Below are 21,750 nucleotides of genomic sequence, written 5' to 3'. Positions count from 1 at the left end.
AGGGAGGGAGGATGTGAGTGAGGGGTTTCACTGCTGTGCTCTCTCTTGATGTGGGTGGTGGTATATGGGGCCATTCAGTTTGTGGAAATTCATTGCACTGCATCCTTTTAGCTTCTGCTCTTTTTTGCATGTATGATATACTTCAATAAAATTCTCTTTAAAAATTCTAAGCACTCAGTACACTCAGGCTCACCATTTGGGTTTGAATGTAGGAAACTTATGCTTCTGCAGAGGGAATGGGTTGTTACCACCTTAATATGTTGTGACTCTGTTCACCCTGTGTGTGACCCAAGAAGCATCTGCGAGAACATACGTGGTTATCTTGGGCAGGACAACACAACTTCTCTTCAACTTCCTGTTGATAGGCGGAGAGGAGACCAGGCTCCAGCAGAGAAAGCTTTCCTCGTTCAAGGCTGAGAAGCTCTGGAATGGGAGCAGGAGAGCCTTCTTCACTTGGTAGATGTTTAAAGGAAAAAGGCCTTTAGTTAAAATTGTTATTATTTTTCACTTTACTTTGTCTGTTAGCTGGCCTTCTTTCTAGTTTGTGCATCAAGGTGAGAGGAGACCTGAGGCTATGCCAATGACATTGGTGTAAGCTGGGTGTTGGTGATGGAAAGACGTCATGTGCAACAGAGGGATGTCTTTCTGTCTGGACCCTGTCCGGACACATACGCCCGGATCTGAACTGTGAGTCATCACTTGGTGTATCTGGGTGACCTTGGATAAAGTTGTAAAATCTTTCAGGGACCCATATTTTTTCTTCTTTATTTTACTTTTTCTTTTTTAAAAACACAATGAATTGCTATTATTTCAGTATGCATCTTCCACATTTTAGCATTTAGTGGTCCTGAACAGAAAGTAGAAAAATGCAGCAATTTGCCAGGAAGTCAAGACTGCCAATTTCAGAGACCTGCTGTGCACACCAGAGTTCTTTCTGAATCCCTGCTGAGGGTCCTGAGAAGCAGCAGCACCAAAATCAAAGTACAGAATGCACCAAATGTAAGGTTCTTCTTCTTCCATTTGTCAGATTTCAAACTAGACCTAAATGGGTTGCAAGGATGGCCACATGAGAGCCCCGTTTAAAACCTCTTCAATTGGCCGGGCGCGGTGGCTCACGCCTGTAATCCTAGCTCTTGGGAGGCCGAGGCGGGCGGATTGCTCAAGGTCAGGAGTTCAAAACCAGCCTGAGCAAGAGCGAGACCCCGTCTCTACTATAAATAGAAAGAAATTAATTGGCCAACTGATATATATATATATAAAAAAAAATTAGCCGGGCATGGTGGCTCATGCCTGTAGTCCCAGCTACTGGGGAGGCTGAGGCAGCAGGATTGCTTGAGCCCAGGAGTTTGAGGTTGCTGTGAGCTAGGCTGACGCCACGGCACTCACTCTAGCCTGGGCAACAAAGTGAGACTCTGTCTCAAAAAAAAACAAAAACAAAAAAAAAAAAAACCTCTTCAATTGTTAAAAGCAAAAGCACTTTCAGGGAAAGAAAGCAATTCAGAGGGATTACATACTCTCACAAGTGTCTCCAAGTTTAACCACCAAGGACTCTGAGAGCTGGCAGGTCAGAGGACCCTGGTGACAGTAGATGATGGCTTGGACATGGGCCATTGTTGAAGAATTAAAGGCAGGCAGCGTGCCCCACAGGTACTGCTACTACCCAGCGGTGGTCCACAGGCTGCGATCTAAAAACCTCATGCCTGTTCTAACAAGCCCCCTAAGCTGGAGGGCTGCTGTGGGGGGTGGGGGTGGGTGGGACACAGCAGGAGGGGAGGGGATGGGAAGACGGCAGAGACCCCAGGCCATGTAATTAGCAGAGAGGTGGCTGTGTGACCTGTCTTTTCTCAGGTGATTTAGATGTGCCCTACCACTTATGCTGGGAATCAGTTCAAATATATATATATATATATATATATATATATATATATTTTTTTTTTTTTTTTTTATTTTTTTTATTTTTTTTTTATTTTTTTTTTTGAGACAGAGTCTTGTTTTGTTGTCCAGGCTAGAGTGAGTGCCATGGCGTAAGCCTAACTCACAGCAACCTCAAACTCCTGGGCTCAAGCAATCCTCCAGCCTCAGCCTCCCAAGTGGCTGGGACTACAGGCGTGCACCACCATGCCTGGCTAATTTTTTCTATATATATTAGTTGGGCAATTAATTTCTTTCTATTTATAGTAGAGACGGGGTCTTGCTCTTGCTCAGGCTGGTTTCAAACTCCTGACCTCGAGCAATCCGCCCACCTCGGCCTCCCAGAGAGCTAGGATTACAGGCCAAATATACTTTCTTGATTCTAGAAGTTCAACTATCTGGACAGCGTTTATACTTGACAGGATGATTTGCTACAGCACAACTTATATATTTCAAATGGGCAAAAAATGAGTATCATTTACAGTGCCTTAAGATAAATTGCTTTTGTAAGGGAGCTTCCTTTCTAGCATTTTGAGTTCTGCTAGATGTACCTGAAACATTTATTACTATGAAAAATGAAGACTGCTTAAATTGAATGGAAGAAATAAAAGGGCCTGTGGTTTCTGTCTTTGGTTAATTACCGTAACACTGCTCTGTGGGTGGCTGAGAGAGTTTCATGTTTTCTTTAGACATCGGTTAGGCGCTGAAGTTCTTGCAGGACTACTTTGATACGTTGTGAATTCTGCCGTTTTGCTAGCACTGATAGCCTCTTGGGTCCACCAATGCATTAGAACTTTTAACTCCATTCATATTAATTTTTGCTACAAATCTTATGCAGGTGGATGCTTCTGGGTATTTAGGTCCACATTCTATTTTAAGGCTGTATATTCAATTTTCAAAAGTTGTCTAAGCCCATGGTTACTGCTATCTTGCATACAGAGCCCCAGATTTCTTATGTAAAATAAAAGACCTACATTCTATAAGAATTAGCATCAGTGGATAAAGTTAGAGTTTTACACTTATTTTGACCATGATCTTCATTAAGATAAGTGCTCACACCAAGACCCAGTACAAGCTCACATACACACACGCGCACACACACACACACACACACACACACACTCATTTTACAAAATAATATTCTGTATTATTACAAAACAATTATCTATGATGGATTCTGATGTTTTCTATTTTATTTATTTTTAAAATAAAGGGCCGGGCATGGTGGCTCCCGCCTGTAATCCTACCATTCTGGGAGGCCGAGGTGGGAGGATTGCTCAAGGTCAGGAGTCCGAAACCAGCTTGATCAAGAGCGAGACCTTGTCTCTACTAAAAATAGAAAGAAATTAATTGGTCAACTAAAAATATATAGAAAAACTAGCCAGGCACGATGGCGCATGTCTATAGTCCCAGCTACTCAGGAGGGTGAGGCAGGAGGATCGCTTGAGCCCAGGAGTTTCAGGTTGCTATGAGCTAGGCTGATGCCACGGCACTTAAGCCCAGGCAACAGAGTGAGAGTTTGTCTTAAAACAAACAAACAAAAATGCCAGTTGCAACCATCTAAACCTGTTTCATCACCTCCTAGTAAGCCACTGCCCACCGTCTGAAAAACACCATTGTGCAACCCCCAGTGCAAGGCACACATTAGTCAGGTGTAAATGGTACACCACAAAGGCTGCATCAAACAACTTCCTGTTCACTAGCAAAAATGAGTCTTTTCAATACAAAAACTTCTGAAAGTTGTGGTTCCTAATGGAACCCTGACTTTAGTGTTCTCAATCTCAGCTGTATATTAGAATCACCTCTTTTTTTTTTTTTAAGGAATAAAGACTTTTTTTTTTAATTTCAGGATATTATGAGGGTGCAAACATTTTGGTTACATTTTATGTCTTCGCCTTACCCAAGCGAAGGTTAGAAGCATGCCCTTCCCCTCTACAGTGCTCACCGTGTCTTTAGCTATGAGTTTACTCCCCAACCCCCAATCCCTGGAGAATAATACTACCATGTGAGCACCATAGTATTAATCAGTTAGTGTCAATTTGATGGCATGTACAGGTGGAGCCTATTCTTCTGATCTTGTGATACCTCACTTCAGATAATGGGCTCAAGCTCAATCTAGGAAAATATAAGAGGTGCTAGATCACTGTTGTTTCTTATAATTGAGTAATATTCCATTGTATACATATACCAAATTTTAATAATCCACTCATGAATTGACGGGCACTTAGGTTGTTTCCACATCCTTGCAATAGTGAATTGTGCTGCCATAAACATTTGGGTGCAGATGTTTTTATTATAGAATGTCTTTTGCTCTTTTGAGTAGATGCCTAATAGTGCTATTGTGGATCAAATAGTATTTCTATTTTTAGCTCTTTGAGGTATCTCCAAATTCTTTTCCAAAGAAGTTGCACTAATTTGCAGTACCATCAGCAGTGTAAGAGTGTTCTCATAGGCCGGGTATGGTGGCTCACGCCTGTAATCCTCGCACTCTGGGAGGCCGAGGCAGGCGGATCGCTCAAGGTCAGGAGTTCGAAACCAGCCTGAGCAAGAGTTAGACTCCGTCTCTACTAAAAAATAGAAAGAAATTAATTGGCCAACTAAAAATATATAGAAAAAAAATTAGCTGGCCATGGTGGTGCATGCCTGTAGTCCTAGCTACTTGGGAGGGTGAGGCAGAAGGATCGCTGGAGCCCAGGAATTTGAGGCTGCTGTGAGCTAGGCTGACACCATGGCACTCTAGCCTGGGCAACAGAGTGAGACTCTGTCTAAAAAAAAACAAAACAAAAAAAAAAAACAACGATTGCTCCTGTCTCTCCACATCCTCACCAGCATTTGTTGTTTTGGGATTTTTTGACAGAGGCCAATCTCACTGGGGTTAGGTGATATCTCATTGTGGTTTTGATTTGCATTTCTCTAATGATTAGAGATGTTGAGCATTTTTTTTTATATGTTTGCTGGCCATTATTCTGGTTTTTTTTTGAAAAGATTCTGTTCATTTCCTTTGCCCCTTTATTGATGGGGTTGTTAGATTTTTTTTCTTGTTGATTTTTTTAAGTTCTGGATAGATTCTTGTTATCAGCCTGTTATTGGATGTGTAGAGAGCAAATATTTTCTCTCATTCTGTAGGCTGTCTATTCTCTCGAATGATAGTTTCCTTGGCTGTGCAAAAACTTTTTAATTTGATCAGATCCCATTTATTTATTTTTGTTGCTGTGGTGATTGCTTTGGGGGTGTTCTTCAAAAATTTTTTGCCTAGGCTGATGTCTGAAAGGGTCTTCCCACCATCTTCTACTAGAATTCTTTTTTTTTTTTTTTTTTTTTCTTAGGCAATTACAAGATGATCTACTAGAATTCTTAAGGTTTCATGCCTTAGGTTTAAGTCTGTTATCCATCTTAAATTGATTTTTGTGAGAGGTGAGAGGTGGGGATCCAGTTTCATTCTTCTGCATATAGCTATCCAGTTTTCCCAGCACCATTTATTGAAAAGAGATTCTTTTCCCCAGTGTATATTTTTGTCTGCTTTGTGAAAGATTAGATTACCATATGCAGGTAGTTTCATCTCTGGATTCTCAGTCCTGTTCCAAAGGTCTATGTCTCTGTTCTTGTGTCATTACCATGCTGTTTTAGTTATTATAGCCTTGTAGTACAGCTTGAAGTCTGGTAGACTGATACCTCCCAGTTTGTTCTTTTTACTTAAGATTGCTCTGACTATACGAGGTCTTCTCTGGTTCCATACAAAGCATAGAATTATTTTTTCTAGATGTGTAAAGAATGATGATGGTACTTTGATAGGGATTGCAATAATTCTGTAGATCACTTTAGGTAGTATGAACATTTTAACGATATTTATCCTACCAATCCATGAGCAAGGTAGATTTTGCCATCTGTTTACATCTTCTACAGTTTCTTTTCTTGGTGTTTTGTAGTTCTCCCTGTATATGTCTCTCACGTCTTTCATTAAATATATTCCTAGATATTTAATTTTCTTTGAGACTATTGTAAAAGGTATTGCATTTTTTATTTGAATTTTGGCTTAACTGTTATTGGCATATATGAATGTCTCTGATTTGTGTGTATTGATTTTGTAACCTGAGACTTTACCGAATTCATTTATCAAATCTAGGAGGCTCTTGGATGAATCCTTGGGGTTTTCTAGACATAATATGGCCAGGCGTGGTGGCTCACACCTGTAATCCTAGCACTCTGGGAGGCTGAGGCGGGCAGATTGCTTGAGGTCAGGAGTTCGAAACCAGCCTGAGCAAGAGCGAGACCCCATCTCTACTATAAATAGAAAGAAATTAATTGGCCAATTAATATATATAGAAAAAATTAGCTGGGCATGGTGGCACATGCCTGTAGTCCCAGCTACTCAGGAGGCTGAGGCAGAAGGATTGCTTGAGGCCAGGAGTTTGAGGTTGCTGTGATCTAGGCTGACGTCACAGCACTCACTCTAGCCTGGGCAACAAAGCGAGACTCTGTCTCAAAAATATATACATATATATATATATATATATATCATATCATTGGCAAAGAGCGAGAGTTTGCTCTCATCTGCCCCCATTTGAATGCCCTTAACACACCTCTCTTGTCTAATTGCTGTGGCAAGGACTTTGAGTACTATGTTGAATAGAAGTGGAGACAGTGGGCAACCTTGTCTAGTTCGGTTCTAAGTGGGAATGGTTACAGTTTTTCCTCATTTAGTATGATATTGGCTGTGAGTTTGTCACAAATAGACTTGATAATTTTAAGGTATGAGCCATCTATGCCTATTTTGTTAAGAGTTTTTATCATAAAGGTGTGTTGGACTTTGTCAAATGCTTTTTCTGCATCTATTGAGAGAATCATATGGTCTTTGTTCTTGCTTTTATTTATGAGGCAAATTGCATTTATAGATTTGCATATGTTGAACCAGCCTTGCATCCCTGGAATAAAGCCTGCCTGGTCATGGTGAATTATTTTTTTGATGTGCTGCTGAATTCTATCCGCTAAAATTTTGTTGAGGATTTTTGCATCTTTATTCATGAGGGATATTGGTCTGTAGTTTTCTTTTGTTGTTGTGTCCTTTCCTGGCTTTGGTATCAAGGTGATATTGGCTTTGTAGAATGAGTTAGAAAAGATACCATCTTTCTCAATGTTGTGGAATGATTTCTGTAGTATAGGTATGAGTTCTTCTTTGATAAAACTCTGAAGTATAGCCATCTGGTCCGGAACTTTTCCATTTGGGGAGGTTGTTAATTACTGCTCCAATTTCTGAGCTTGACATTGGTCTATTCAGAAATTCTGTTACTTCCTGGGCGAACTTAGGGAGGTTGTATGTTTCCAGGAATTTGTCCATTTCCTCCTCATTATGTAGTTTTGGGGCATATAGGTTTTTATAGTAATCAAAAATAAAGTTTTGTATTTCTGTTATGTGTGTTGTGACCTCTCCTTTTTCATTTCTAATTGAGTTTATCAGAGTCCTTTCCCATTGAATTCTTGTCAATCTAGCAATAGGGCTGTCAATTTTGTTTATCTTTTTGAAATACCAGCTTTTGGTTTTCTTGATCTTCTGTATAATTCTCTTGTTCTCAATTTCACTTAGTTCAGCTTTGATCTTAGTTATTTCGTTTCTTCTACTAGGATTGAAATTGGTTTGCTTTTCCTTTTCCAAATCCTTGAGTCTGTTTATTAGGTTGTTGATTTCTAAGCTTTCTGTTTTTTGGATGTGAGCATTTATTGCTATTAGTTTTCCTCTCAGGTAAGCTTTTGCTGTATCCCACAGGTTTTGATAACTTGTGTTTCCGTTATCATTTAGTTCAAAGAAACTCCTGATTTCCTCCTTGACCCAATAGTTATTCAACAATAGATTGTTTAATTTTCATGACTTTGTGAGGTGGTATTTCTGTTGCAATTGAACTCTAATTTTATATCACTATGGTCAGAGAAGATACACGGTATAATTTCTATTTTTTTGAATTTGTCGAAGTCTGATTTGTGGCCTAGTTTGTGATCAATTTTGGAGAAAGTTCCATGGGCTGATGAGAAGAATGTAAATTCAGCTTTATTTGGGTGGAATGTTTTGTAGAGATCTGTCAGACTCTTTTGTTCTAGAGCTCTGTTTAAGTCCATTAATTCTTTGCTTATTTAGAATCACCTCTGGTGCTTTAGAAATTCCCCATGACCTAGCTACCACTGAGGCCAATTAAATCAGAATTCCTGAAGATGAGACCCAAACACCAGTGATTGCTAGAGCTCCTCATGAGATTCCAGTGTGTGTCAAGGCTGTGAGCACTGGTCTACTGGGCCGGGTGTTTCTAGATAGATGCACTCCTCCACAAAAGTCCCCTTGGAGAATCAGCCTATCCTACTTCAGCTCATTCTTCTCTTCACGGGGTCAGAGGCAGCAGGACACTCAGCTCTGTATTTTGTTTAGGCCCAAATACCAGGTTGGAGCATCACTGATGCCCCAGTGATGACACACTGATACCCACTGTTTGGGGAGGGGGGAAAACTTCCTTTCTTTGGCTCTGAAGCAAAGTCTAAACTGTGCAATTATCTGTGAATTCACCTGAAATGATGTGAATGGGCAGCCGGCCAACCTCCTCAGGCTCTTGCTGGGATTAGCAGGCTAATGTTGACACAGCACGTTGAGGTCTCTGCACCAAATGACCAAGAGATTATGCTAATAAAGCTGTGCTTATTTATTTACTACTGAGCAGGAAAAAAGACAAGGTGGTTTCCTCCGTTGGGGTGTGCTCAGATCAAGCACCTTCGCTGTTGTTACCTTAGCTTGCAAATGTCTCATCCTGAGATGTGCAGAGATTAAGCGAAATGGGAAACCCGAATTTTGCTTTTCACCTGCATTCTAAAATATGTGTTTGACCAGAATATCTGTGGTCTGAGAGACTGTTCCCAATCACATCTGAACATAACTGTAAAGACGACGTATATTTCCAATCTAATTGCAGCACTTAGTCCTGCTAGAAATCTCTCCCTGCTAAATAGGGCTGAAAAGTGACACAAGAGAAATGCTTGGCAAGTTTTCCTCTCTTGATATTTGCAAGTGACCAGGATTTAACCTCTAGCAAATGAACATTTAAAATCAAAGGCTTATTTGCTTGCTTATTTCTTCTATACAAATATATTTTCATTCAGCATTTTTAGTAGTGCTAAACCACAGGGAAGGCGGGAGTTGTGGGAGAGCACAGAGGACATCTATCCCTCCAGCGAGGTTCTGAAAAACCATCCGTTTATCACGTGATACCAGGCACAGGAGTCAACTGCATTATAGGGCTTATCAAACTCAGATCTTTGAGACTGCATTTATTATTCGAGAAGTATGTGCTCTGATTAATAATAGGTGGCTAGCCACCTATTATTAAGTAGAGTGATTGGCACCTTTATGGGTTATCTTTGGGAATAATTTAATGAAAATGGCTGATCAGAGAGCGAAGGTTTACTGTTGCATGGGCTAGCAAACGCCTGCCTGTTTGTAAACCAGGAAACCTGCTTCCAAAGATTACGCTCCTGGAGCTAACTGGAGATCCGTTGCATTGTGTGTGGTATTCAGATCCTTTTGGAAACTATGGCTCCTGAATCTTCCCTTCTTTTTTCTATAAGGATATTTAACTCTTTTTGGTAATTGTCAATATTTGATGTTGACACATGTATCCCTCAAAAAAGGCAAAACAATTGGAAATTAATCCCTAATTTGGTGCAGACAGTATCTGATGGGCCAGGTAAACTTTGGGAAGGACAGGCTGAAGTTTGGTTGCTAAAAACTCCACTAAGGACTGTGGAGTGTTTCCCAGAATATAGAAGTGTTCCAATTATCCTGCTTTTCTTCAAACCTAAAATCAACAAATGAATAACAGATGTCAACTCCCATGGAAAGCTACTTACAGAATACTGGCTGTCCTTGCTTATTGAAACCCTTTACCAGGGGTTCTTTGTTTTTCTGCTACCATGACAATATTTGGTCCATTCGTTGTTTTCTTTTTCCAGATCTAAGGCATGCTTCACACAAGTGGACTGATCATTACGACAAGTAGTCACCATGTATGATGACAACCTCAAGTGGATTTTATTTATTGTCTATTATTAAGGTTGTATAGTCCATATGATTGCTTTAGTTCATTAAGTTATGGCATTTACTACAATTGACATTTCAACTATTCAGGCTTCAGATTTTAGCTCAAAGATCACTTACTTTAAACTGCTTTTCTGACTCTCCAAGACTACACTAGACTGCTAAGGTCCCCGCATGATCTCTTTCACTGCATTTTCCACAGTCAGCATAGACTTTAATTTTTAGAGCAATCTTGGGTTCACACCAAAATTGAGCAGAAGGTACAGATAATTCCCATATACCCTCTGCTCCCACACAGGCACAGCGTCACTATTGACATCCCCTCCACTGTGGTATATTTGTTAGTTCGTGAACCCACATTGACCTAAAGTCCATACTTTACATTAGGGTTCATTCTTAGTGTTGTGAGATTCGACAAATGTATAATGACATGTATCCACTGTTGTAGTATCACACAGAATAGTTTCACTGCCCTAAAAATCCTCTGTGTTCTAGTTATTCATCTCTTGATCCTCATTAACCCCGGCAACTACTCATCTTTTTACAGCCATGGTAGATATCTCCCAGAACACCTGCGGCTCATGACCCACAGGTGAGCCCTGGACTGTGTACCAGGATTACAGATATTTGGGGGCTCACCATGGAGCTTTACAGAAGGCTCTTTTTGGCAAAGACTGTGCACATGTCCACTTTTAAAATAAGGGTCTTGAGAGAAGGCAACTCCACTGTACAGACTGGGGCTCAAACATGGGGCGAGTTTCCAAGCGGGCATTTAAGGTAGGTTTTCCAGAAAAGTCTATAAATGTGGGGTGTCAAAACAAAAACAATAAAGAAGTGTCCACTACAGTCCCCTTACTCTATTCTACTTCTATTTTTTTTTGTCCAGAGTGATGCCAATGGTCCCGCAATGTCTGAAGCTTAGTGTTGCTGAAAGAATGCAGAGTCTGGGGAGGCTCTGGGAAGGACAAAAGGTGGAATGGGGCATGGGGGGAGGAACTCATAGAGGTGGAGAATCAGTGGAGGACCTCAACATCCATGTGGATAGAGAAGCCAATAAGCTGGCCTCTCAATCCCTCCATCTTCCCATCTTAGGGTCCTTTACCTCCATTCCAGTTCAGCTACTGTCACACCTAGAACTTACCATGAGGAACACCTCTGACATCTGTGATAATACAGCTTGGCATTCCACCCCTTGACCTCATTCCCTATTCTTCCACCATATGCTCTCAACTGGTCACTGTTTTCAACTCCATGTCATTAATTATTCTTCTTATCTATGCACCAAGTTCTTGTCTTAATTTCCCCCCTCATCAAGGCAGACTTCAGGGTCTACATTTAAAAAGGAATGTTTAAAAAGCTCCACTTCAAACAGGCCTCATCCAATCCCCTTTAATATCCTTCCTATTTGACAAAATCTCATCTCTCTGCCTTTCCAGAAATGCCTTCCTATAAGTAACTGATCAGTATTGGATTAAATCTCACAAGTCTATTGGCACTATGATAACATTCATGGTCGACCCCAGCACTGTCTAGAAATAATTTGCTCATTTGTTCCAAACACAATTATCTGGTGCTTACCAAGAGTAAACAAAACAAATAGAGCTTAGGTCACTTTTTTTTAGTCTACTCTCTCCCATGCTGCTCAAATCTATTTCAAACCTTCTGCACTTTGCTCAAACTTAGTCCACCTCCACTAGCAGATGTGCTAGACTCACCATTCACAGAAGAACTAGAAGCCATTAGATGGAAATTTTTCATCAAAAAAACTTAAAAAAATCTAACCATCTCTCCTTTTCTTCTTTCTTCCTGTTATATAGAAAGATATTTCCTTGTAGGGTTTCTATCCTTAAACGAATTACACTTCCTGAAATGGCTTTACTGAGAAATAGCTAAAACCTAGTCTTTTTTAATTTTACTTTTTTTTTTTTTGAGACGATTCTTGTTCCTCAGCCACCTGAGTAGTTGGCACTATAGCCGTGTACCACCATGCCAGACCATAAAACCTAGTCTAGGCCGGGCGCTGTGGCTCACGCCTGTAATCCTAGCTCTTGGGAGGCCGAGGCGGGTGGATTGCTCAAGGTCAGGAGTTCAAAACCAGCCTGAGCAAGAGCGAGACCCCGTCTCTACTATAAATAGAAAGAAATTAATTGGCCAACTGATATATATATAAAAAATTAGCCGGGCATGGTGGCGCATGCCTGTAGTCCCAGCTGCCCGGGAGGCTGAGGCGGAAGGATCGCTCGAGCCCAGGAGTTTGAGGTTGCTGTGAGCTAGGCTGACGCCACGGCACTCACTCTAGCCTGGACAACAAAGTGAGACTCTGTCTCAAAAAAAAAAAAAAAAAAAAAAAAAAAAACCTAGTCTGGATAGACTGATCCACCCTTGCCAGCTATCCTTACTGCCCCCTCCCCTCTCCTCACAAGGTACTCAGCATCTTTTATTTTTTAAAGCTTTTTATTACAAAAATGTTTAAACATATACAAGAACAGATAGAACAGTATAATTCCCCAGGTACTCACCATCCAACTTTCGCAATTACCATGTGCATTACCGCCATCTTTTACACTATTATTAAAGTGTAAAAGTCCATTTAAACATCTTACCATCTATCTCTCAGAAGATATGCCATGTGCCCTATGTCAGTGCTCTCACATTCCTTTGATATTTATCACATGAGGATCACACTTATCCACAACATAAGTCCACAGCATTGGTGAAACACATTGAGCTTTACTGGCTTTGGCAACCAGCCCTGTTCTGCCTTGTAGTCAACCCCGAGAAATCATTTGGACTTCTCTGCCAACTTCATATAAGTCATAATCTTTACAGAACAGATTCAATGCTTAATATTGCAATCCAATAATCACACAGTAAGTATAACATAAAAAAAGCACCAAAGCAGAAAACTACATGTTGATAAAAACTTGAGATTGCTATATAAAAGTTTTCAAATATTTAGAAGAAAACAATATTTTTCTGTCACACATTTAAAGAGTTATTGTGTTTCCAGTTAAATGCAAATGTATCTGTTTATCTCCTCTCCTTCCCCAAATACCATTAAAAGTAAAGGATTATATGAAAAAATGCTCAACATCATTAATTATCAGGGAAATACAAATCAAAAGCACTAGGAAATACCACTTCACACCCACTAGGATGGATAGAATAAAAAAGTCAGATAAGTGTTTGGGAGAAAGTGGAGAATTTGGAAGCCTCATACACTGCTGGTGGGAATATAAAATGGTGTGGCTGTTTTGGAAAATCATCTGGCAGTTCCTCAAGTGTTAAACAGGATAGGCATATAATCCAACAATTCCTCTCCTACGTATATACTCAGCAGAAATGAAAACATATGTCTATACAGAAACTTGCACACAAATGCTCATAGCAGCATTATTCATAATAGTCTAAAGGTGGAAACAACTTAAATGTCCATCAACTGATGAATGGATAAACAAAATGAGGTATATCCATATAATGGAATATTATTCAGCCATAAAAAGAATAAAAAGATAAAGTATTATTACATGCTACAACATGGATGAAACTTGAAAACATTATGCTAAGAAGCTAGAAGCTAATGACCACATGTGATTCTATTCACATGAAATGTTCAGAATAGGAAAATCTGTAGTGACAGAAAGTACATTAGTGGCTGCTTAGACCTGGGGGAATGAGGGCTGGAAGGGGTGACAGCTAAAGGGTCTGGGTTTCTTTCTTAAGTCATAAAGATATTATAAAATTGGCTTTGGTGATGGATGTACAACTCTGTGATATACTAATAATCAATGAATTACACATTAAATGGGTGAAGTGTGTGGTATGTGAACTGTATTTCAATAAAACTGTTTAAAAAGTAAAGGATTTAAAAAGAATAAGCGCTCGGGGATGACAAGAATAGGAGAGGATACAACAGAAGAGGTCAACACATTCCTGGAAGGTGGAAACCCAGGTAACTGAATTAGCAAAGCAGATAAAGCACCTGCAAACCAGTTCACACCACAAAACTTCAGAAACAAATGACATGGTGGCACCAAGTAAGAATTAGGGATTACTTACTATAAATATGGTTCTTTGAAATTTTGGTCCTTTTTTGTTTTACATTGTGTATAATGAAACAAAACTGGGGAGGGGTGCTCTTTTCCAGTATTTGGTAAAACTCTGTTGAAATGTCAGCATGCTTCACATGTGGAAAGAGGATCCCAAGTTCTTTCCCAGGACAGGACCTGAGACTACTGTTTTAAAGTTGGCACTATACACTACTGGGGTCTGTGTGTGGCATGGCAACTGTGGGAATCAAAGCCAAAAATTTCAAACATTATATAAAACTCAAGATAACATAGTCAATAGTCCATTTCTAAAATGTATTAATTTGAAAGTAATTAAACTTGTAGAAAAGTGAAATGGTAAACAACAGTATACCCTTTATCCAGATTTCCCTATTATTTACATTTTGACCCATTTATGATCTCTCTCCTTTCTGTCTCTCTCATCCCTCCCTCCTTCCCTTTCTCTCTTCTCTCTCTCTCTCTCTCTCTCTCTCTCTCTCTCTCTCTCTCCACACACACACACACACACACGGAATATACACATATATTCCTGAATATTTGTAAATATATCTCATACATCATGTACTTTCTCCTAGATTATTTCATTGTATATTTCTTAATAAAAGAATATTCTCTTACATACTCAATAATCCCCTATAAATTTATCTATGTAAATTTAGCATTGGCATAAAACTTTTAAATCATCTCTTATCCATATGCCATTGTTGTCAATTTATCTAGTGATATTGTCTGTGGCTTTTTTAAAATATCCATTACAGGATCCAGTCTAGAATTATGTATTGCATTTAGTTGTCATTTGTCTTTAGTTTCCTTTAATATAGAGCAATTTCTCAGGCTTTCTTCTTTCCAGTATGGCTATTTTTAAAAAATATATTCAATGAACCCTTTTTATAACCTCTTCCCACCTGGAAATTTTTTGGTGGAGCTTATCTTGCTCAGATTTGAAAGGATGATTTCATAATTGTGGGACCTTAGAGGCTGTCAGGACCAGACTTGTTATAAACAAACGAACATACATAACAACAAAAAACAACAATACAAGAGATGCAAGGCTAAATGGAGAGATTTTTCTGAACAGAGAGACCTTTTACAGTCCAGGGAGGGTAGATGAAAGGAGGCAGGCTTGAGTTGCCCCTCCTTTTTAGGTAGAGACAATGGGGAAGCTATGCATGCAGAAGACGGCAAAGTAAGGATCTGTCATTACTGCTAAAACCTCACCATATGGAAGGGAAAGGAAAGCATCAGGTGTCTGGGGCCAAAGCAGATTCATCAGACTCAGTGAGGGAGTATAGGCAAACAGTGTAAGGAAATGACACAGGGTTTCATTCCAGCAGTTTATAATCTAAATAACTATGCTTTAAGGGTTATAACTGTCAAACTGGCTGACAGAAAACAAAAGAGAGAAGACAAAAACATATACATCTCAAGAAAAGTGACATCATTGTTTTAGAAAGTATAGAGGAGCCAATAGGAATTGTGGTAAAAAGTTAGAAAGTAGATGGGAAAAAAATGTAAAACCTTTCATGGAGGAAGTAACCATAGGTGTGATTCAGAACAAAAGTCATTGATATACATAATTTCAATTGTGCTAATTAGAGGTTACATTATGCTAAAGAGAAGTCTGCTCCCTAAATCAGGATAGGTTTAGTTGTGTGGGTTGTGGTTCAACACAATTACTCTGTAAAAATGAGGGAGAATTTAAAAATGTCAGGAAGGGGAGAGAGAGTTTGGTAGAGAGAAGAAAGAGGGAGCAGCAGGGCTGAACACTGTATGGGTGGAGGGGGCTAAATCTGAGAGCCGCTAGGGGCAGCCTAAAAGGGATTTGGGGAGAAAAAAAATTTTCAAGTTGTTTGCCATGGGTATGCTCTTACTATTGTTTGCCTCTTTTGGCTTCTAAAAGATGACCAGTCCCTTGTAGGGATTTGACAATGGCCTTTTCAATCTTAACCTAAGTCCTTTATATGACCCTTTTTTGTTTTTTGAGTCAGAGTCTCACTCTGTTGCCTGGGCTAGAGTGCCATGGCGTCAGCCTAGCTCACAGCAACCTCAAACTCCTGGGCTTGAGCAATCTTCCTGCCTCAGCTTCCTGAGTAGCTGGGACTACAGGCCTGCGCCACTACGTCCGGCTAATTTTTTCTATTTTTTTAGCTGCCCAGCTAATTTTTTTTCTATTTTTTTTTTTTTTTTTTCAGTAGACATGGGGTCTTGCTCTTGCTCAGGCTGGTCTCCAACTCCTGAGCTCAAGCAGTCCTCCCGCCTCAGCCTCCCAGCCTGCTAGGGTTATAGGCATGAGCCACTGTGCCCAGCCTGACCCTTCTTATATGTCCTGTAATAAAGACACCATATTATTTCATAAAACATACAATGAACTTACTCTAAAACCTTTCAGGCCTTTTCAAAGTGAGAAAATACTTAAAGTCCAGAACCTGGCTCAAACCATCTGGCTCAAATCAGGTGAAAAACCTGCTCCCTGACTACCCTAAACTATATACAGCTGTAGGGCGGGGTGAGTTGCTCTGGCATAGTAAATTCCCCTTGCTGCCCCCAGAAGGTTTTGAAATTGAAAGCTAGGGGTGTGTAGGCCCTCAGATCAGGGGGAGGGAGAAATCTTCCTCTTGGATCTCTTGGTGAGAAATAAATGTTACTGCTCCTAGGGGCCAGCCCTTTCCTCCCTCATGAATTTTGGAGCAATGTGCCAAGTTCCCCACCTCTTACCTTCCCCCGATGAAAATGTAAGCTCACCCTTTCCCCTTTCTCTACCCTTTTAGGAGCAGTAGGGGGGACAGATTGTGTATCTCTGAAAGGGGCCAAGAATAATAATACTTTCCTGAAAACAGTGTTTTACTTTCATTTTTAAAAAGTTACTGATTTCAGAGTATCTGGCAGGTGAGCAGTCACTGAGTGGGACATGTATGGATGGGTTTTGCTATTGTGGACACTGGGTTGGCTGGGGCAGGGTTCAGGAAATAAGTGGGTCCTGCTGAAAAAACCTATTATGCATAGTATGTTACTGTGTGTGGAAAGCACAATTTAAGCTTGACTGTAAGGTCTCCCTACAGGGAAGGCCCTGTCCATGGGGAATCTCTTTAGGATGCCTGGTTTGATAGCACTGTTGCAAGACCAAGAGATCACCTGGCAATCACTTGTAGGAATGCTCATCAGGTAGCAGTTACGAAGGATTTTGGAATAAAGGAGACAGAGAGTAAGAAAAAATATAATGGGAGAGGGAGTGGGTAAGAAAGTAAAAAGTGAAGAGGGAAAAGAATGACCCCCTCATCTCTACCCATGACCCCATCCTGGCCATCTACTCCACCCACTACTCCTGTCCTTATATCTCACCTTTTGGCAGCTAATAAGGGCTTTGCAGAGCACAGTGATACCGTTTCAGTGTAAGAGTTCAAGGGATGGTCTCTGAGCACAAAGACAGTATCTGTAGGGATAATATCAGACACTATAACATCTTTTCTAGGGAAGGTGATCCTTGTCCCTGCCTGCTAGCCATGCTACATCATACACCAAGGTTACAGTGATTTAGGGGCATATTAGTTATCTACTGCTATGTAATGGATACCTCAAAATTTAGTGGCTTATAAAAAATACATATATTTATTATCTCACAGTTTTTGTGGGTCAGGAGTCCAGGTGAGGCCTAGCTGGGTTCTCTGCTTCAGGGTCTCTCACAGGGCTGCAATCAAAGTGTCAGCTAGGGCTGAGGTCTCTTTTGAAGTCTCGAATGGAGGATACACTTCCACACTCACTTATGTGCTGTTGGCAGGATTCAGTTCCTCAAGGCCTATTAGACTGAAGTCCTCAATTCCTTGCTGACTATTGGGTGGAATTGTCTGGAGGTTTCCCTCAGTTTCTCAACACGTGGGCCTTTCCAGTGTAGCAGCTTTCATCAAAGCCAGGAAAGGAGAGAGTCTATAAGAAAGACAAATGTTACAATCTTTTGTAAACTCAAAATAGAAATACATCCCATCATGTTTCCCTTATTCTCCTAGTTAGAAGCAAATCACTAAGTCAGCCCACAGTTAAGGGGAGAGGTGATTACACAAGTATGTGAATATCAGGAGATAGGATCATTGGAGCCTTCTTAGAAGTCTTACTAACACAAAGGTCTCGTCTTGGACCCCTGGCTCAGTTCACTGAAGCCAAAGTGGCCAATGGTGCCAAATGGATTGTTATCCATATCCATGGTTAAGGTCAAAGCTGTTTAACAGCGCAGTGGAACATCAAAGTGGTTGGAGCACGTGAAGAAGAGGAGAAAGCTGGTGTGAAAGTAAAGGTGGTGTGGGGTCACCGTGAATGGTAAAGTGAAAGGATCTCTGAGAACCACCTACCATATCACTGCCAGTGTTCATTCTAGACTTAGAGGGGAGGAAAAATTAGCTGCAATATCCAGGCTCCACCAAAGTCTCCACTCTGTCTTAGCTCCCAGGCCACAGGCCAAAAGAAGCAAGCTCCCGCTCCTATAGAGACTGCCAGGCTTACAGAGGAAGCAAATCCTACAGACTACAAGATTTAATTTCTACTTTTATTAATGTATTTTAAAGAGCACACCTATCATTTCAAATTTGGTTCTCATTGCTTTCATATTTCCTGACTCAAAATGGAAGTTCTGAGGCATCTGTTGTAAAGTCTTACCAAGACTGTCATGTGGGAGGGGAGTTTAGCAAGTGTTCCTGGGAGGGAGGAGTTAGGGGTTGGTGCAGGTGCTGGGTTGAAGGAGGAAGAGTTGCCCAAAGGTAGCAGTGGCTCCAATGACTTGAGAATAAGGATGTAAAGATATGTTCCTTAAGTAGATGGGTTCTGTTTGGAAGTCCTCCAGGAGACAGCAGGATTTCGTAAGGAATGAAAGGATATTTGCTGAGATGACTATCAAGCCCCATTATCTTGGGAGCTGCAGCAAAACACAGCATTGCCCAACCTTGGCATATCTGTTTGGCAGTGAATACCAAACTAAACAGGCAAAATGTCAGTAATGACTATTATTGGATATCTTCCTACCTACCCTTTAAAATGGATGCTTTGAGCCAGATTTAATTTAATTTAGAAAAATTAAGTACTTCTTGTTGTACTTCAGTGTTGTAGAACAAGTTTGTGCTTTTATAAGTTTTATCCCATTTAATCTTTACAACACTTTGAAGTAGATATTTTTACTCCCTTTCTTATATGGGCAACCTGAGGGACAGAGACGGTAATGTATGTAGTGGGCTAGTGTGGAAGAGGGAGCCAGGAAGGGAGAGCCTTTTTCTATTGTGAGAAATGATGTGGATGTAGCCTGAGCATATACAATGCAAGAAATTTTCAACAACAAAAAAGAATCTGTTGACTCAGGTGCCTCAAAACATCTGGGAGTAAGATTGGCCTCAGGCAGTAGGGTTCATGCTGGGGCTCAAGTGATGCCATCAGGATCCATTTTCTATCCAGTTCTTTGTTCTATATTCTGGGCTGGCTTCACTGTATGACTGTGGGTCTGGCAAGGCCATAGCTACATTCTCCAAGCTTCAAGTGCTTGGAGGGGACAGGGCCCAGGGTAGGGAGCTTGAAGTGGGGGAAATCAGTTGGAGGCTCCAACATCTAGTGGACGGACCACTCAACAATTTGGCCTCTCACTGTTTACCCCTACTCATCTTAGATCCCTTTACCTTCCTTTCAGTTCAGTTACTGTCACACTCTAGAACTTATCACCAGAAATACCCCTGCCTTCTGAAAAAGTAGTCTGACATTTTAACCCTTTATCCTTTATGTTTATACCCTCAGTATGCCAATTCTTCAACCTATTCAGGAACTACGAGCCACTTTAAACTTTCTCCCTGTCCATCCAATAACCTTTTGTCTCAATTTCCTTCTTCTCCAAAGAAAACTCCATGGTCCACACTAAACCACAAATCTGTACAGCTCCACTCCAAACAACACTCCTTAATCTCCTTTCATCTTTCTTTCCTGGAAAAATTCAATTTTCTACCTTTTCTAAACCTGCCTTCCAAAAACACGTCGATTCTTTTTGGGTAAAATCACACAATGAAGTATAAAGGTGCCACCATTAATTCATCATCTACAACTTATGGCCAGTTCCAACACCTCCTAAAAATAATCCGTTCTTTCCTCTAGTGATGACTTAGTGCCGGGCAGTCTTCTAAGCACTGGGACACACCAGTGAGGGAACAAAGCTCTCTGTCTTGTGGAGTTCATAGGATTGTCATCTTAGTCAATTCCCTTGCTCATCTACTCAAAACTCCTATTTCACTTTCCTAAACTTCTCTCTCTCTCCTCATCCATTGAACCACAAAGGAATGAGACGCCAATAGATGAAAACTTTTCATCATAAAACTTAAAAATGCTCCAAATGCCTTGAGCTCCTACCGCTCCTTTGCTCTTTCCTTCCCATGGCAGTCAGAGGTTTCCGTGGGACACCTGCCTTGGTCCTCCCAGGCTGTGGCGCGTCCTAGCTTTCCAATTCACGGCACCCTCCCCGGCGAGTTGGAGTATTGGGCTTATCAGTCTGCCTTCCAGACTCAGACCACGTCCGCCTCGTCACCGTCCGTGCCCGTCGTTTGGTAATGTGCACCTGAGGGCTGAGACGCTGACGCGCGGATGAGGGAGCGCAGGGAGCGCCCGCAGCGGCCTCAGCTGGCGTCCTCAGGGCGGGGCCGCACCCGGGGACGGGTCTGAGCGCGGCCGTTGGGCTTTATAACCGAGGCGGTGGGGGCCGCAAGTGCCACCTCAGGCGTCTGGGTTCTGTCCCCGTGGATTCCAGAAGAGGAGAGTTGAGACTGGCCTCAAAGACGTGGTCCTGGCGAAGGACCCGAGTGGCTGCCGGCTCCCCTCGGGAAGGCGCCTTCCCTTCGCCGCCATTTCGCTCCCGGCAGGCGGCGCGGCGGGCTCGCACCGGTAGCCCCGGGCCTCCCGCCGGGGGGCGCCGCCTCGACCCCGCTCGGCACCCCGCGGTGCAGGCGCCAGGCGTGAGTGGCGACAGGAATAAGTGGCTCAACAGCGTTGACAACTGTGGCCAGAGCCGTGTGTCGCGCCCTTCGAGATCCGGGACAGCAGGACAGGAGGCCTCCAGCAGAGAATACTCCCCAGTCCCACCAAACAGAAACCTCAAGCTCAACCAAGAGAGGGGGCCTCAACCTTTGTAACCACTTCCTGCTGGAGGCAGAGGTGGAGATGTCCTTACCCGAGAGCGTTTACTTGAGTGTTGCAAAGGGAGAGGAGTTAGCAATGGATGGACTTAAAAGCTAGAGTAGAGGCAGGACAGGAATCACATTAGAGGCAAACCGCAGGGTTCTTTTTACATTTTTCCTGCTTTAAAATGAGTCTTTAATGTTTACATTGTTGCCAGGACTGGCTGTAGTGATAACTTACCAGGAACTCAGCAACCACAGCTTTAAAGCAGGCAAAAGATAGAGACAGTTAAATCAACTCTGCATTTTAACTCCGTAGTGGCAGATTGACCTTTTGAGCTCTTGTGATGTATTGTGCCCATTGGTTTAAGCGTAGGCACAGGAACAGAAGTTTAAGAGGTTTTAAACATAAGTCTCATAACTGAGACCAGAGAACTTTGGTGTTTTAACTAGAAATTTCTCTTTTAATTATAGCCAACTTGATCACATATAAGATTTCTTTCTAAATTCTCTATTTTTAATCAACCTGGAAAGAACTTTTGAATTAGACAAGAGTATTCTTAGGGTCTATAAG

The 21,750-nt window shown here is 41.4% G+C and overlaps 1 protein-coding gene and 1 long non-coding RNA gene across 2 annotated transcripts in view; one reads left to right on the top strand and one right to left on the bottom strand.

Moving 5' to 3' along the window:
• Positions 1 to 21,041, bottom strand: part of LOC105855639 (uncharacterized) — a 61,053-nt gene extending 40,012 nt beyond the window's left edge. The window contains exons 1-2 of the long non-coding RNA XR_002224617.2: positions 20,416 to 21,041; positions 17,668 to 17,970 (exon numbers count right to left, since the gene is read on the bottom strand). This is a non-coding gene — a long non-coding RNA (uncharacterized LOC105855639). The remainder of the gene's footprint in view (positions 1 to 17,667; positions 17,971 to 20,415) is intronic.
• Positions 1 to 21,750, top strand: part of CTSV (cathepsin V) — a 551,781-nt gene that overhangs the window by 480,972 nt on the left and 49,059 nt on the right. The gene's annotated exons all lie outside the window — the stretch shown is intronic.

Source organism: Microcebus murinus, chromosome 12, assembly GCF_040939455.1.
Source record: "Microcebus murinus isolate Inina chromosome 12, M.murinus_Inina_mat1.0, whole genome shotgun sequence".
Taxonomy (NCBI): domain Eukaryota; kingdom Metazoa; phylum Chordata; class Mammalia; order Primates; family Cheirogaleidae; genus Microcebus; species Microcebus murinus.
Note: the sequence above shows the minus strand (reverse complement) of the source record. Positions and strands in the feature narration are given on the sequence as shown.